Source organism: Myotis yumanensis, unplaced genomic scaffold (assembly GCF_028538775.1).
Source record: "Myotis yumanensis isolate MYYU_CA2020_CCGP unplaced genomic scaffold, mMyoYum1.0.hap1 SCAF_4, whole genome shotgun sequence".
Classification (NCBI taxonomy): Eukaryota; Metazoa; Chordata; class Mammalia; order Chiroptera; family Vespertilionidae; genus Myotis; species Myotis yumanensis.
In genome coordinates, this window is record NW_027223755.1 from 1,970,654 (window position 1) to 1,983,682 (window position 13,029).

The following is a 13,029-nucleotide window of genomic DNA, read 5'->3' on the forward strand; positions in this document are numbered from 1 at the left end:
GAGAGAAGCCATGACCAGGGGATGGTGTTGGCGGAAGAGCAAGGCCTGGGAGTCTGAGACCAGGCGTTCTGGAATCCAGGGAGTGAAAGAGATGGGGGAGGAGCGGCTGCGGGCAGGTGTTAAACTGGAGTTGATGCGTCCATGGGCCATCAGTTCCTGGTGACGGGAATGTCCGCCATGAGGTCACTAACCTGGGTAACCAGTGGCTGAAGGGCAACACATTTTTTAAAATATATATTCTTTATTGACTTCAGAGAGGAATGGAGAGGGAGAGATAGAAACATCAATGATGAGAGAGAATCGTTGACCGGCTGCCTCCTGCAGGCCCCACACTGGGGATTGAGCCCGCCACCTGGGCATGTGCCCTGACCGGGAATCGAACCCCATGACCTTCTGGTTCATAGGTCGACGCTCACCCACTGAGCCACGCTGGCCGGGAAGGGCAACACATTTGAAAACACTCTGTCACTCTCAGTGCCCCCCAGGAAGGAACAGACTGAGGGGCTGTGTGCTGTGGGGGTGAGAGAGCTCCACCAACTCAGGTACCATGGCTGCTGTCCTCGGGGGAGCGGCAGGACAGAGGGGCGCTCCCGACTTCTCCCTTTCGGGTCTGCAATGGAAGTGGCTGCAGAATACTCGGTACGGTTTGCGGAGCGGGGGGTCCCCCTTCGAGTCGCATGAATAAGCATGCAAAGGATGCTGGGACGAAGAGGAAAGATGCCCACTAGCCAAGTGCATCCAACTTTCCACTCGTGTCTCAATCAGACTCCCCCCAAACCAAACATTGCTACTTTTATTAACTTGCGGAGCTGGTTCCTATTTGGCAAATTATGAAACTGTTTGTTATGCTTTGTAAAAAGTCAATAACACAGCATCTGATTCTTTTTAACACGAAGTCTCTTCCGTTGGATGCATTCATTACTTCAGCCTGCGGCTTGCACCGAATAGGCCCGCTCCTCTAGGCCCCGGCTCCCTCGCGGGCCCGGAGGCGGCATTACCTGCAGTGACTGAGCGAAGGAGCTCGGCTCCGCCTGAGCCTGAAGCCCTGAGGTTAACTGCGCCTGGACCTGCGCCGCCGTCATCCGCCCAGCGGGCTGCGTGTGCACCTTGGAGAGTCGTCTGTGTTCACGTGGAAGAGGGTGGAACTGGGGCCAGCAGAATCCCCAGCGGAGTCTCCAATCGTTAATTTTTGGATCCGGCCTTCACTTTGGCAGCCTGTGTACAAATAAACAAGCATGATGAAATTAATTTATTGCATCAGGAGCCATCTGTAGTTCTGCAGTTACTCGGCAAGAAAACATTAAACAATTTCAGCTTTGACCACTTATTTCTCTTCTGACTCCAGCTAAACAAACCTTGCCTCCTAAATCGCTCAGATCCTCTCTTCCAGCTGAGACTTTGTACATTTATGAAGTTTAATACACATAAAAACACGAGGACAGCATGAAAGTGCCATGAGAGGCCCGCTTAGAGGGAACGCGAGACCAGCAACGTTCTCACTCCCGCGGCGCTTGGGTGCCTGGGCGAGGACCCGGCACGTGCCCCGGGAGTGAGCAGGGCTGAGCTCACCTGCAGTTCTGAACCCTGAAGCCGGGGTTTACAAGTCCCCTCCGAATATCTCATGGGTCCTGGGAGTTAAAGTCAACAGACATTATTTCATTTTTTTTTCTGTTTTAATTTCCTTTTTTCTTTTTTAATAAAAGGGGAAACTGTGACTCAAGGAAGGGGAGAGAGGCAGCCTGTGAAACTGCCCTAGCGCCTTATCCCCTCAGGAGCTCGCCCACCTGCTGTCGGGATGGCTGATGGATGCGTGGCCTTCCCTGAACCAGGCGAGGTGGCCCAAGGCCAAGGGGGATCAGAAATTCATCAGGACAAAGGCCGGTCCTGCTCTAACAATGGACCAACTTCATGTTCACAGGTATTGACTTGCTGTGGACTCAGAAAGAAGAGTTTTGAGAGTTCTGCCAAGATCAGCAAACTTGTTCATCCCAGGTGACCAGTTGGGTACCAATAGGTGCCTTGGAAGGCCTACAGGAAGGAGGGAGAGGCCAGGAGGAGAGGCAGCCAGGTGGCAGGATGATGGAGGAGAAGGGGGAGGGAGCCACCTAGCAGTAACGATGGAAGGAAATCATTAACAAAGGAAAAAGGCAACCTATGGAACGAGAGAAAAGATGTGCAAACCACATATCCAATAAGGGGTTACTATCCAAAATATACAAGAAACTCATACAACTCTCTAGCAAAACAACAACAACAACAGATCATAACCTGATAGCTATTATCAAAACATTGAAACATATGTGTTGGTGAGGATGCGGTGAAAAAGGAACCCCTATGTACTGTTTGTAGGAATATAAACTAACACAGCTGTTATAGAAAATAGTATGGATGTTCCTCAAAAGAATTGAAAATAGAGCTACCATATTACCCAGCAATCCCACTTCTGGGTCTGTATCCAAAGGGAATTAAGTCAGTGTCAGAGAGGGCTGACCTGTCATATTCATTGTACCATATTTACAGTAGCTAAGACATGGAAAGAGCTAACTTTGACCATGGATGAATGGATAAAGAAAGTATGGTCTATAACTATGTAATGGAGCACTAGCCAGTCTTAAAAAGAAGGTAGTCCTGCTATTTGCAGCAACATGGGTGAGCCTGGAGGACATGCTGAGTGACACAGAAAGACAAATACTGAGGATCTCACACATGGAACCTAAAAAGGTCAGCCCATAGTACGAGGAGTAGAATGGTGGTTACCAGGGGCGGGGGGGGGGGGGGGGGGAGGAGGGGATGGGAGATGCTGGTCAAAGGGTACGAACTTTTAGGTATGAGATGAATACATTCAGGCGATCTGCTATATAGCACGGTGACTGTAGTTAATGTACTGCATACTTGAAATTTGCTAGTATATTAGCAAATATACTAGGTCTCAAGTATCCTTACCACAAATACACAAACATAGCCATGTGAGTGGTAGATGTGCTAATTAGCTTGGTCATGGTAATCATTTTACACTGTACACACATATGAGAATACATTGTGCCCCTTAAATATATGCATTTTCTCCTTGTCAATCATACCTCCATAAAGCCGGGGAAATGATGGTGTTGGAGATAGCACGTGGCCTCAGGAGCCTCAGAGCGCGTGGGGGCTGGGGATCTGGTGTGGGGGTGCATGCTGGGGAATCACGCTCATACCCTTACTGTGGCTGAGGTGGAGTACAAAGATGGGAAGATGTTTTACACGCATTTTTTCTTTCTATACAAGAACCTTTTGTCACTTGGTGTTGCTTTGAGAGTTCTGTAGAAGCAGATTGAATGGGTTAGGTTTATTGAATACCTACTATGGCCTTGTTCTGGATTTTATAGGGAAAGAGACGAACCCTCCAGGAGTTCAGAGATTTGCTCAAGGCCTATGTGTAATGGAAGAGAGCTTGGCTTGGACTGGGCCCAGCCTCAGAGTCTGCATATCTTCTACTGCCCCCTGCAAAGTGCCAGCTTCCTCAACAGCAGCTTAAAACGTCTGTGCCCAGCGCTCATTGCTCAAGGAGGCTCTTTCTTCAGTGAGATTTAATATTTGCTTATATAGGGTGTCCCAAAATTCACGCAAGATTTGAATTTAACAACAACAAAAAATAAAAGCCTAATTTTACTTGGTTTATTGAATCAGATTCTAATATCTGTTGCCCTTTGATTTCAATTCCTTCAATTTGATAAGCATCACCAAGTACCAATGATGGCCCAGGAGCAGGGACAATGAAGACCAATGAAGACCACAGCTTTGCATATGTGCCAGCAAAGCCATGGAGGCCATTTACCTGATGTGCTATTCCATACATAACCCTATACTGTATACTTTATGAATCAATAAAAAATTTATCATTTTAAATTACAAACCTGTGTTTTCTATCAAAATTACTTCTTGTGTGAATTTGGGACACCCTATAGGAACATGTCACCTTCTTCATGTGGCTTCTACTCCGTAGGAGGTTATTTTCTAGATCCATGTGGGACTTGGACGACAAGAGGATATAGAAGACAGACCTTGGCCTGAAGACACACACTGTGACGTCTCTTTAGGATTGCTCAGACAATCTCTTGGTGCGTTATTTGTGCTTTTATTCCATTTTAGCTCATAAAGTTAAAAACATGAAGTTATATAGACTGACAGAGTTCAGAGTAACTTATAACTCCTCTTGTTCTAGAAGGAATTTCAGGTGACTTGAATCACAGTTTGCTAGGGTGGTTGTTCTTTCTTTTTTAAGATTAAATGTATTGGGGTGGCATTGGTTAATAAAATTATAGTGTACAGTCCTGTAATAATCATCTGTATACCGTATTGTCTGTTTACCACCCAAAGTCAAATATCCTTCCGTCACCATACACTTGACCCCCTCTACCCTTCACTAACCCCCTAACCCTTTTCTTTTTCCCCTTCACCATCCCCTTTACCCCCTTTCCTTCTGGCAACCACCATACTGTTGTCTGTGTCTATGAGTCTTTGTTTGTTCTAGAGCCCATGTATGAGTGAAATCATATGGTTCTTGACTTTTCCTGTCTGACTTATTTTGCTAGCTACATATTTCTTGATCTTTCATCTCTCCTTACTAGATCGTCCACTCTGTGGGGCCAGAGACTGGCCCAGCCCCCTTCCCTTTATCAGCAGTCCCCAGTGGTCCTCGATGTGGGAAGTAAGCAACATTTGCTGAGTTCATTCCTGTTGGGACAGCTTGACAGATGGAATGTACAAATAAGAAGGGCTTCTATAGCCCTGGCCACTGTGGCTCAGTTGGTTGGAGCATCGTCCTGTGTACTGGAAGGTTGTGGGTTTGAGTTTCCCTCAGGGCACATTCCTGGGTTGTGGGTTCAGCCCCTGGTCAGGGAGCGTATGGGTGGCAACTGATCCATGTATCTCTCTCACATCAATGTCTCTCCCTCTCCCTTCCTCCCTCTCTAAAATAATAATAATAATAATAATAATAAATAATAATAATAGAAGGGCTTCTATAGAGAACTGTGTTGATTGTCTTCTGGAAGAAATAGAATAATTTAGAATCAAGGCTACATGCAATTATTCAAGCGGAGTATTCTTTATGGATGAGTAGATTATCCTTTGAGTCTTTAAATATCAATAATTATGTTGAATGAAGAACATTACTTTAAATCTATCACTGCATAAATATTCTCCTGGGCCAGCAACAGTCATCATTGTATCCTTACATTGTCATAGGTATTACTTCTGCCCTTTTATAAGAGAGAAAACGAGACAGGTGCACTGGGCAGCCCTGGGCCCTGCTTTCATCAACCGTTTTATGGGTGTTGTAGGTTGCCTTCTGCCTGTATTTTTTGCTTTTTACTTGTTGGCAGCTCTTGTTTATACTTTGAACTTGTACGGTAAGCGTTTGGGAGTCTAAATTATTCTAAAAGGTTATTGGTGACATTCTTGGTGTCATAGACCAAACTTCCAGCAAGAGAATGACCGGGGTTGCTATCTGATATCCAAGCAACTTAAAAATTTTTAAAACAGAAGAGAAAACCTACTGCCAGGACCAATAAAAGGCACTTCCCTCTTCCTCTGAGTTGAACACTGTAGCTGCGATGCCTTCTTCTCTCCCGGGCTTCACTCCTCTGACTCTGGTGCTGCGTGGTCAGCAGTGTAACATGCTCACAGATGGAGATGCATTGCACGGCCAGGCAGGAGTGTGTTTAATAGCTTGGACTACCCAGAGGACCAGGAAATACACTGAGTGGCCAGATTATTATGACCACCTGACATTTGTAGGCAAATTAACCGCACACTGCATCGTATGGGATATGGAAGCCGAAGGCCTGTTCGAACACCTTTGCTGTCTGCAGTTACCAAGATAAAACGTCTCCAATTCGCACAGGAACACAAGGATTGGACAGTCGAGCATTGGAAAAGTCATGTGGTCCGATGAATCACGTTTCCAGTTCATCATGCAGATGGCAGAGTGAGTACAACTCTTCAAGCTGGTGGGGGCAGTGTTTTGGTTTGGGGCATGTTTTCCTGGCATGATTTGGGCCCTTTAATTCGTGTGGAACAACGTCTGAATAGCACAACATACCTAAGTATCATTGCTGATCAGGTTCATCCTATCATGTTGATGGCGTATCCCAATGGAGATGGCTTCTTCCAACAAGACAGTGCCCAATGCCATGGTGCTCGTATTGTGCAGGAGTGGTTTCAAGATCATGAGGGAGAATTTACCTTGCTTAGGTGGCCCCCACAATCACCACATCTCAATCCAATTGGGCGTTTGTGGGACGAAGTTAAAAGAGCCATCAGGCAGCTGGTTCCACAACCATCAAATCTCACAGAACTGGACAGTGCTGTTCATCAGGCATGGTGTCAGATTCCTTGCATCACCTTTCAACATCTCGTGGAGTCAATGCCAAGAAGAATCGCCGCAGTATTAAAGGCAAAAGGTGGCCCAACGAAGTACTGATGGGGTGGTCATAATAAGCTGGCCACTCAGTGTATATCTTGGGTTTCTAGGGATTCTGGATAAACGTGGATTCTGCTTCCCTCCCAGCAATGGGGAACTCGCCCTTGGCCTGCCCTACTCATAGGCACTGCTGCTTCTGTTGAGATGCAGAAAACCTCTAGGTGGCCCCTCGGGCATCGGCTTGCTCAGAACACTCCTTCCCCTTAATTAGCCATAAAACAGCTGCCGAGCAGTTGGTAAATGACACTGATAAACTCTGCAAATATGTTCTAAGTCCATTTGAGTGTTGTATGTGAGTGCATATGTCCCGAGTGGCTCCCTTCCATTGAAAGTCTGAGCACCCAAGTTTGGATTCATGTTTAAGTATATGCTTATGTATCCATGTGTAGATTTGTAAAGAAAAAGCCACACCCAGTTTCTGTAAAAGTGCTTCATGAGTGGACGAATGAACGGCTGTCTCTACCTCATGTAGAAAGCGGTGCCGTACTCTGATCATCTGCTCCAATAGTCTGTTCCACCGTCCTAAGAGAACACGGGATATTCGCAGAAGTCGTGGCCTCCCCCAGGGAGCTGTTTGCTCTCACAGGGGATGTACAGTTCTGACAGTTTATCCCACGAGAAGGGTACAGCCTTTGCGTCTCTAAGAACAAAGTGAAGGCTGCTTTCTACACTGCGGTCAGAGACATCTGCAGCCACTCGAGTCAGAAGGGCGGCCTGAATGATGTGCCAGCGACTGGCAGGCATCCGTGTTCCAACTCCAGCAGACGCCCACCTGGCCTTGGCCTAAAGACCAGGGGTGACTTGCATTGACATTGGAACGTGGGTGTCAGAGCCCCATGTTAGTGTGCACAACCTGGGGACGTGACGGAGAGGAGAGAGGAAGGTTGGCAGAGAGACGTACAGATGCATGGAGGTCAACAGAAATCAGGTTGAGAACCGCTGGCCTAGAGCATAAAGCCCGTTGGAGTAACAGGGATGAGAGGTGGTGAGATGCAGGGGGCGCCGCAGATCGAGTAGAGGAGCAGGAACCCTCTCGCAAGAAGAGACCATAACAAGTGCCACCCATCACAGGACACCCCAGGCGAGGTGCTGCTCAATTGCAAGAAATGAAGAAACTCTTTGGTCTCAAGTCACATTCTGACTGCTGCGCGCTTTGTTACATTTCATGAGAATTGGACTCACAGTTCTATAGATCCTACAAGAAAAACTGGTCCCATAAAATATTCTAATTAAAAGTTGTACCCTTCGTGGCTTTAGTCACATGTTTTCTTTGTATTACAACCTAATAGGCTTGCTTAGAAAAAACACACATTTCATTGTTTTTGAGTCATTTCCCCATCTTGAGCTTATTAAACTTGAATTAAAGTAAATTATTCTAAAGGCGAAGCCCTGTTTTCTACACTGGGACTTGAAAAATGTTTGAAACTAAATAGAGTTAAAATTCAACACATCAAGCCAATACAAGTCTTCAAACTGCGCAGGGCCTGCCGTCTCAAATATAGAAAGTTAGTGCTGCCACAGGGGAGTCATTTGGCCCCTTGGTCCCGTCCAGTTGAGGCCCCTTGATTAATGAGATGTGAGAGGCCTGACACTCGGTCATGAATTAGGTTCCTCACCCTGTGCCTCGCGCCTTCCCATCCACTTCCAGCAGCAGAGGGTGGCCGAGGATAGACAACCCCGGGAGGGGAGCAGACTTACACATGCGTACAGACAGCCAGACCCATGGCCTTCAAGACAGATGGAGGGGAAAAAAAATAATCTCCCCGTCACATGCCTCTCATCTGCTCCCATTTGTAAATATTCATCAGCAGGAGAGAGAGGAAGCCGCAGCCACGCCCCACGGACGCTGTCCCTGCTAGTCCCGATGACAGCTCGCTTTCTGAGAAATCATCTGAATCACGGACTTTAAAAAAAAAAAGTGAAGAAACCCAGGAACGTCCTGGGTCCTGATTACAGGGTCTGGCACGGCCTCGGCGACGGTTTTAGACAGAATGTCCTCTCGGTTGTCAACCCACACATGGGCCCGTTGCTGGCCAAGCGCGGAGCCAGCTCCTTCCTGCGGGCTGGAGCCCTGTCGACTCCCTTCCGATCTTCCAACAGCTTCCAAGGAGCCGGCCTGCCTCCTTCCCAGAAAGCAGACACCCATTCTCTGAACCGGGTGGCACCCTCACTCGCCGCAGGCGGGGAGGAGACCTGGGATCATCGTGGTTTTGTGTGTTTTTGATTTGGAAGCTTCTTTCACATAAGCTGTTCCCTAGTCGATGGCTGTCAGTGTCCTCACGGGACTGGGAGTTTCCTCACTGGGTTCACTCCTTCACTCACGTCTTCATTCAACAGTTACTTACCAAGCGCCCACTCCGCGCTGGGCGATGTTCTAGACTCTGGGGATGCACCAGTGGACAGAATTCTAGTGGGAAGAGGCGATTATGAACAAATAAAAGCAATCTACCAGGTAATGATCAGTGACAAATAAGCAGAGAGGGGGAGAGAGGACGCTGGGTGGGAGGCTGCTATCTGTGCAGGGGCAGGGGGAGAGTAGGGGGCAGGGACTCAGGCTGCCGTGACGGTGTCCTTGAGCAGGATGGGGGTACACAACGCAGGGACCAGGGAGAAGAGCCTCAGGTGGAGGAGATAAGACATGCAAAGGTCCTGGGCCCGTTCAGGGGATAGCCAGGGACTGGTGGCGGGAGCGGGGTGGGCGGGGCGTGGGGCTGGAGGGAATGACAGATGAGACAGCGAGGCCAGCTCAGGGCCTCGTCCATGTTGAAGCCCTGGCGTTGACTGCAAACAAGATGGGGAGCCATGGAGCCATTTTCCGCAGACGAGTGATGAGTCGCATAGAGGTCTCCAAAGGGTCGCGTTGGCTGCTGTGCTGAGAGCAGGCGGTACCGGTCAAGGTCACGAGCAAGGTCACGGTTAGGAGGTTCGCACAGTTACTCGGCCGCTAGAGGCATTGTTGTCTTGGTCATTCCCATCTCCAGCCCTATCTGGGTTACATGTTTCACCAAGATGTGCACCCCGTGGCCAGCTTCTGGGTGTAGCGTTTTCTCAGAACTGTTCCCGACCAACTCTGACCTCATCTCTGTCCGCGGACCAACATGTCCCCAGTCCACCCGCCGGCCAGCCTCTGCGCTGCGGTTCTGAGGGAGGAGGACTTGGCCTTTGGCTCTCCGAGGCTCGCCCTCCCTTTGGGCTTCAGATGCGCTTGCAGGAACCTGCGTCTGTGTCTTTCTTCTCTCGCAAGGCGTCTCTGGGTTTGCGGAGTTCTCTCCATCCCTTGGCCTCAAAGGGTTTTTTAAAAATCTTCTTGGTCTGACCTGTAGCATATTCTGGCGTGTGTTTACCACGGCGGGTCTGGCTCCAGCCGGCCCTCAGTGCCCTCCCGGCACCCATGGAAATGGGTCTCGCCGTCCCGCGTGCCCGTGGCAGGTGACGTCATCGCCGGGCAAGGGCCCCGCTCCTCACTGTCAGCGGGACTGGCCTCCCAGCACCGCGGGCCCCTGCGGAGCTCCCTCTCCAGCCGGACACGCGGCCCAAGGACTCATTTAGGAGCAACGGTGGTCGACAGCCCCCGAGCCTTCGCTCCCGTGTTCGGTTCCGACCACCTTCCCCGTGACCTGTGCCAAGGCTGCTGGCAGCCCCCCAGCCACAGCCGCTCACAGATGTCTCGTTTGGCCCGCACAGGGTCCTGGAAAATCTTGAAAAACCGCCAACACTGAAAATGATGAGATTTAGATAAAAACCCGAACGCTTCACTTCTCTTGAAACGTGAAGTCTTGGCTCACCTGGGTGTGCAGGCGACAATGAGCTGGAGGAAGCAGCAGCCGTGGGGGGCGGGGAGGGAGGGGGCGAGGAGTGGGGGGGGGGTGGGGGGGGGGGTAGGCAGGGCTCTGTGCTCCCTGCCCGGCCTGCTGCTGCCCCTGCTGGCCGCTCCTGCCAGATATTTAAGCACAAGAGCCATGATTTTCCCCTCCCCTTCTACTCCCTCCCCCTGGCCTCCCCAGAACTATCCTAGAGGTCCCCACTGCGCCCGGGATTTTTCAGGGTGAGAATCATCTTTTAAAACGAGACCTTAAGATAAAAACAATGCCGCCTCCCACAGGTAGGGAAAGGAGACATACTTTGCACATGAGAAAGAGTAACTAGTCCCATATCTTTCCAAACTCAGAATCTAAGCTGATTTGGGCTAGTTGTCCAGCTTCCTGCCATCTAGGTAACCACTGCACACACACCTGGGCCTCCCCCTCGGCCTGGCCCTCGCACCCCAGCTGTTCCAGCGAAGCCTCTGCCAACAGGACGTGTAGAAAGACCAACAGTTCACACCCTGCGGACAGAGACGCTGGTGCTGGTGCTGGTGCTGGTGCTGGTGCTGGTGCTGGTGCCGTCGCCTGACCTACAGCCGAGTGCCTGTCCTCCGGGCCATTGTCAGAGGACTGTGGGGAGGGGACCCCCACACCCCAGGGAGCTGCTGAGCAGGTGCAAACCAGTGCCTCTAAAGATGGGTTTTTTGCCCGGCCGGCGTGGCTCAGAGGTTGAGCGTCGACCTACGAACCAGAAGGTCACAGTTCGATTCCAGGTCAGGGCACGTGCCCGGGTTGTGGGCTCGATCCTCAGTAGGGGGCGTGCAGGAGGCAGCCGATCCATGATTCTCTCTCATCATCGATGTTTCTATCTCTCTCTCTCCTTCTCACTTCGTTTCTGAAATAAAACAGAAAACAAACAAATAAAACCAGGCACTTGAAAGCATCAATCTGAAGCTTCAGTCCCTCCCCTGCTTTGGGATCGTCCCTGTGGCCCAGGATGGAGCCTTCCTGAGGCCCTGAAGCGCCCATCACTGCACTGCCCGACCGGCATCCGCCCTCCAGCCACCCCGTGCGCCTTGCACTGTTCGCCCCTAATTCCCGCCCGCCCCCCGCTCCCCCCCCTACTCCTCCATCCCCCCTCCCCAGCCACACACACACAGCTTCTTGTTACTGGGCCCCTGGCCAGGAGGTCACTACTTCGCAGGGCAGGACGCCCACCCTGGGCTCTCTGTGTCCCGTCTGGCTCCTCTGTGCCACCGCATGGTGGTGGCGGAGGCTGCCCTCTCCCCTCCCCTCTACCCCGCCCCTCGTCTCTCTTTAGGTGCTTCCTCTCCCACCAGTAGTCACAGGGACAAACCAGCAGCTCCCTGCCCAGCAGACCACCCCCCCCAGGACACCCCTCCTTCCCACTAAGATGCGGTCTCCCCTCCCCTCCCCCTGAGCCCCTCGCTCTCGGAGCCTCCCCTCACTGCCGTGGGGACAGGAGTCACCTCCTCTTCTCTCTGGGAAAGGGCGTGGGTCATCGCTTATCATAACTCCGCTCCCGGGGACAGGAACCCATCCTCACCGTCTCTCCCGCCCTCTGCCTGGGAATGGAGGTGGGGCCACGTGTGGGGGGCTCCGTTCTGTGGGCCCCGACGCCTGAGGGAGGTGGCTCCTTCTCTGGCTGCTCTCTTGGGAGGACAGAGCATCAGGATCAGAATCACACAAGCACTGCTCTCGGTGCTGAGCCCGTGCTGAGTCCTGGGCCATATCCTTAGGTGAGGAGAAAAAATTCCAGAACTGAAATCAACCCAGCTAGTCTCTAGTTTCCAACATTTTCCTATTGCGGTCTCTCCTGTGTCCCTCATCCTGTGGGTCAGGCCTTTGCTCTCCTTGTGCCATCACTTTTCAGAGAGAGAAGAGGTACTTACCTGCTCCAGCCACCACGTGGACCAGATTCTCATCCACACTCTGCTGGAGTTCCCCCGAAATTGCCTGTCGACTCCCCCACTTCCTAACCCAGGATTCCTTTCTCACTCACTTCACAGGACTCCGCACTTCAGGCTGTGCTCCCGGGGCCAGGTCTGAGACAATGTACTGCACTGTGACAATTATGTCTTCAGTTAAAATGTGTTTATGCTATATAACAAAAGGCTAATATGCAAATCAACCAAACAGCAGAACAACCGGTCGCTGTGATGCACACTGACCACTAGGGGGCAGACGCTCAACACAGGAGTTTCCCCCTGGTGGTCAGTGCGCTCCCACAGGGGGAGTGCCGCTCAGCCAGAAGCCAGGCTCATGGCTGGCGAGCACAGTGGCGGTGGTGGGAGCCTCTCCTGCCTCTGTGGCAGCGCTAAGGATGTCTGACTGCCAGCTTAGGCCTGCTCCCTACAGCAGGCCTAAGCCAGCAGTCGGACATCCCCTCAAGGGTTCCCAGACTGCGAGAGGGCACAGGCCGGGCTGAGGGACGCCCGCCCCCACACCTGAGTGCACAAATTTTGTGCACCGGGCCTCTAGTATTCTATAAGCATCATTTTCATGATTATTTAAACTTGGTTATCTATTTAAATGGATGCAGTGTTTTCCACCAGTGTTTTTTACACTGGCTTCTATGTCATTTCTGGTTGAACTGGATCTTATCATGAGGAAGGTTTTGTGACGTGGTGTGATGTGGTGTGTGTGTGTGTGTGTGTGTGTGGACTGTACTTCCCAGATTTTCCGTGTTTGCCCGGGGTCTTTAGGACTGAATGACAGTAGGTCCGGCTGTGAAGCATT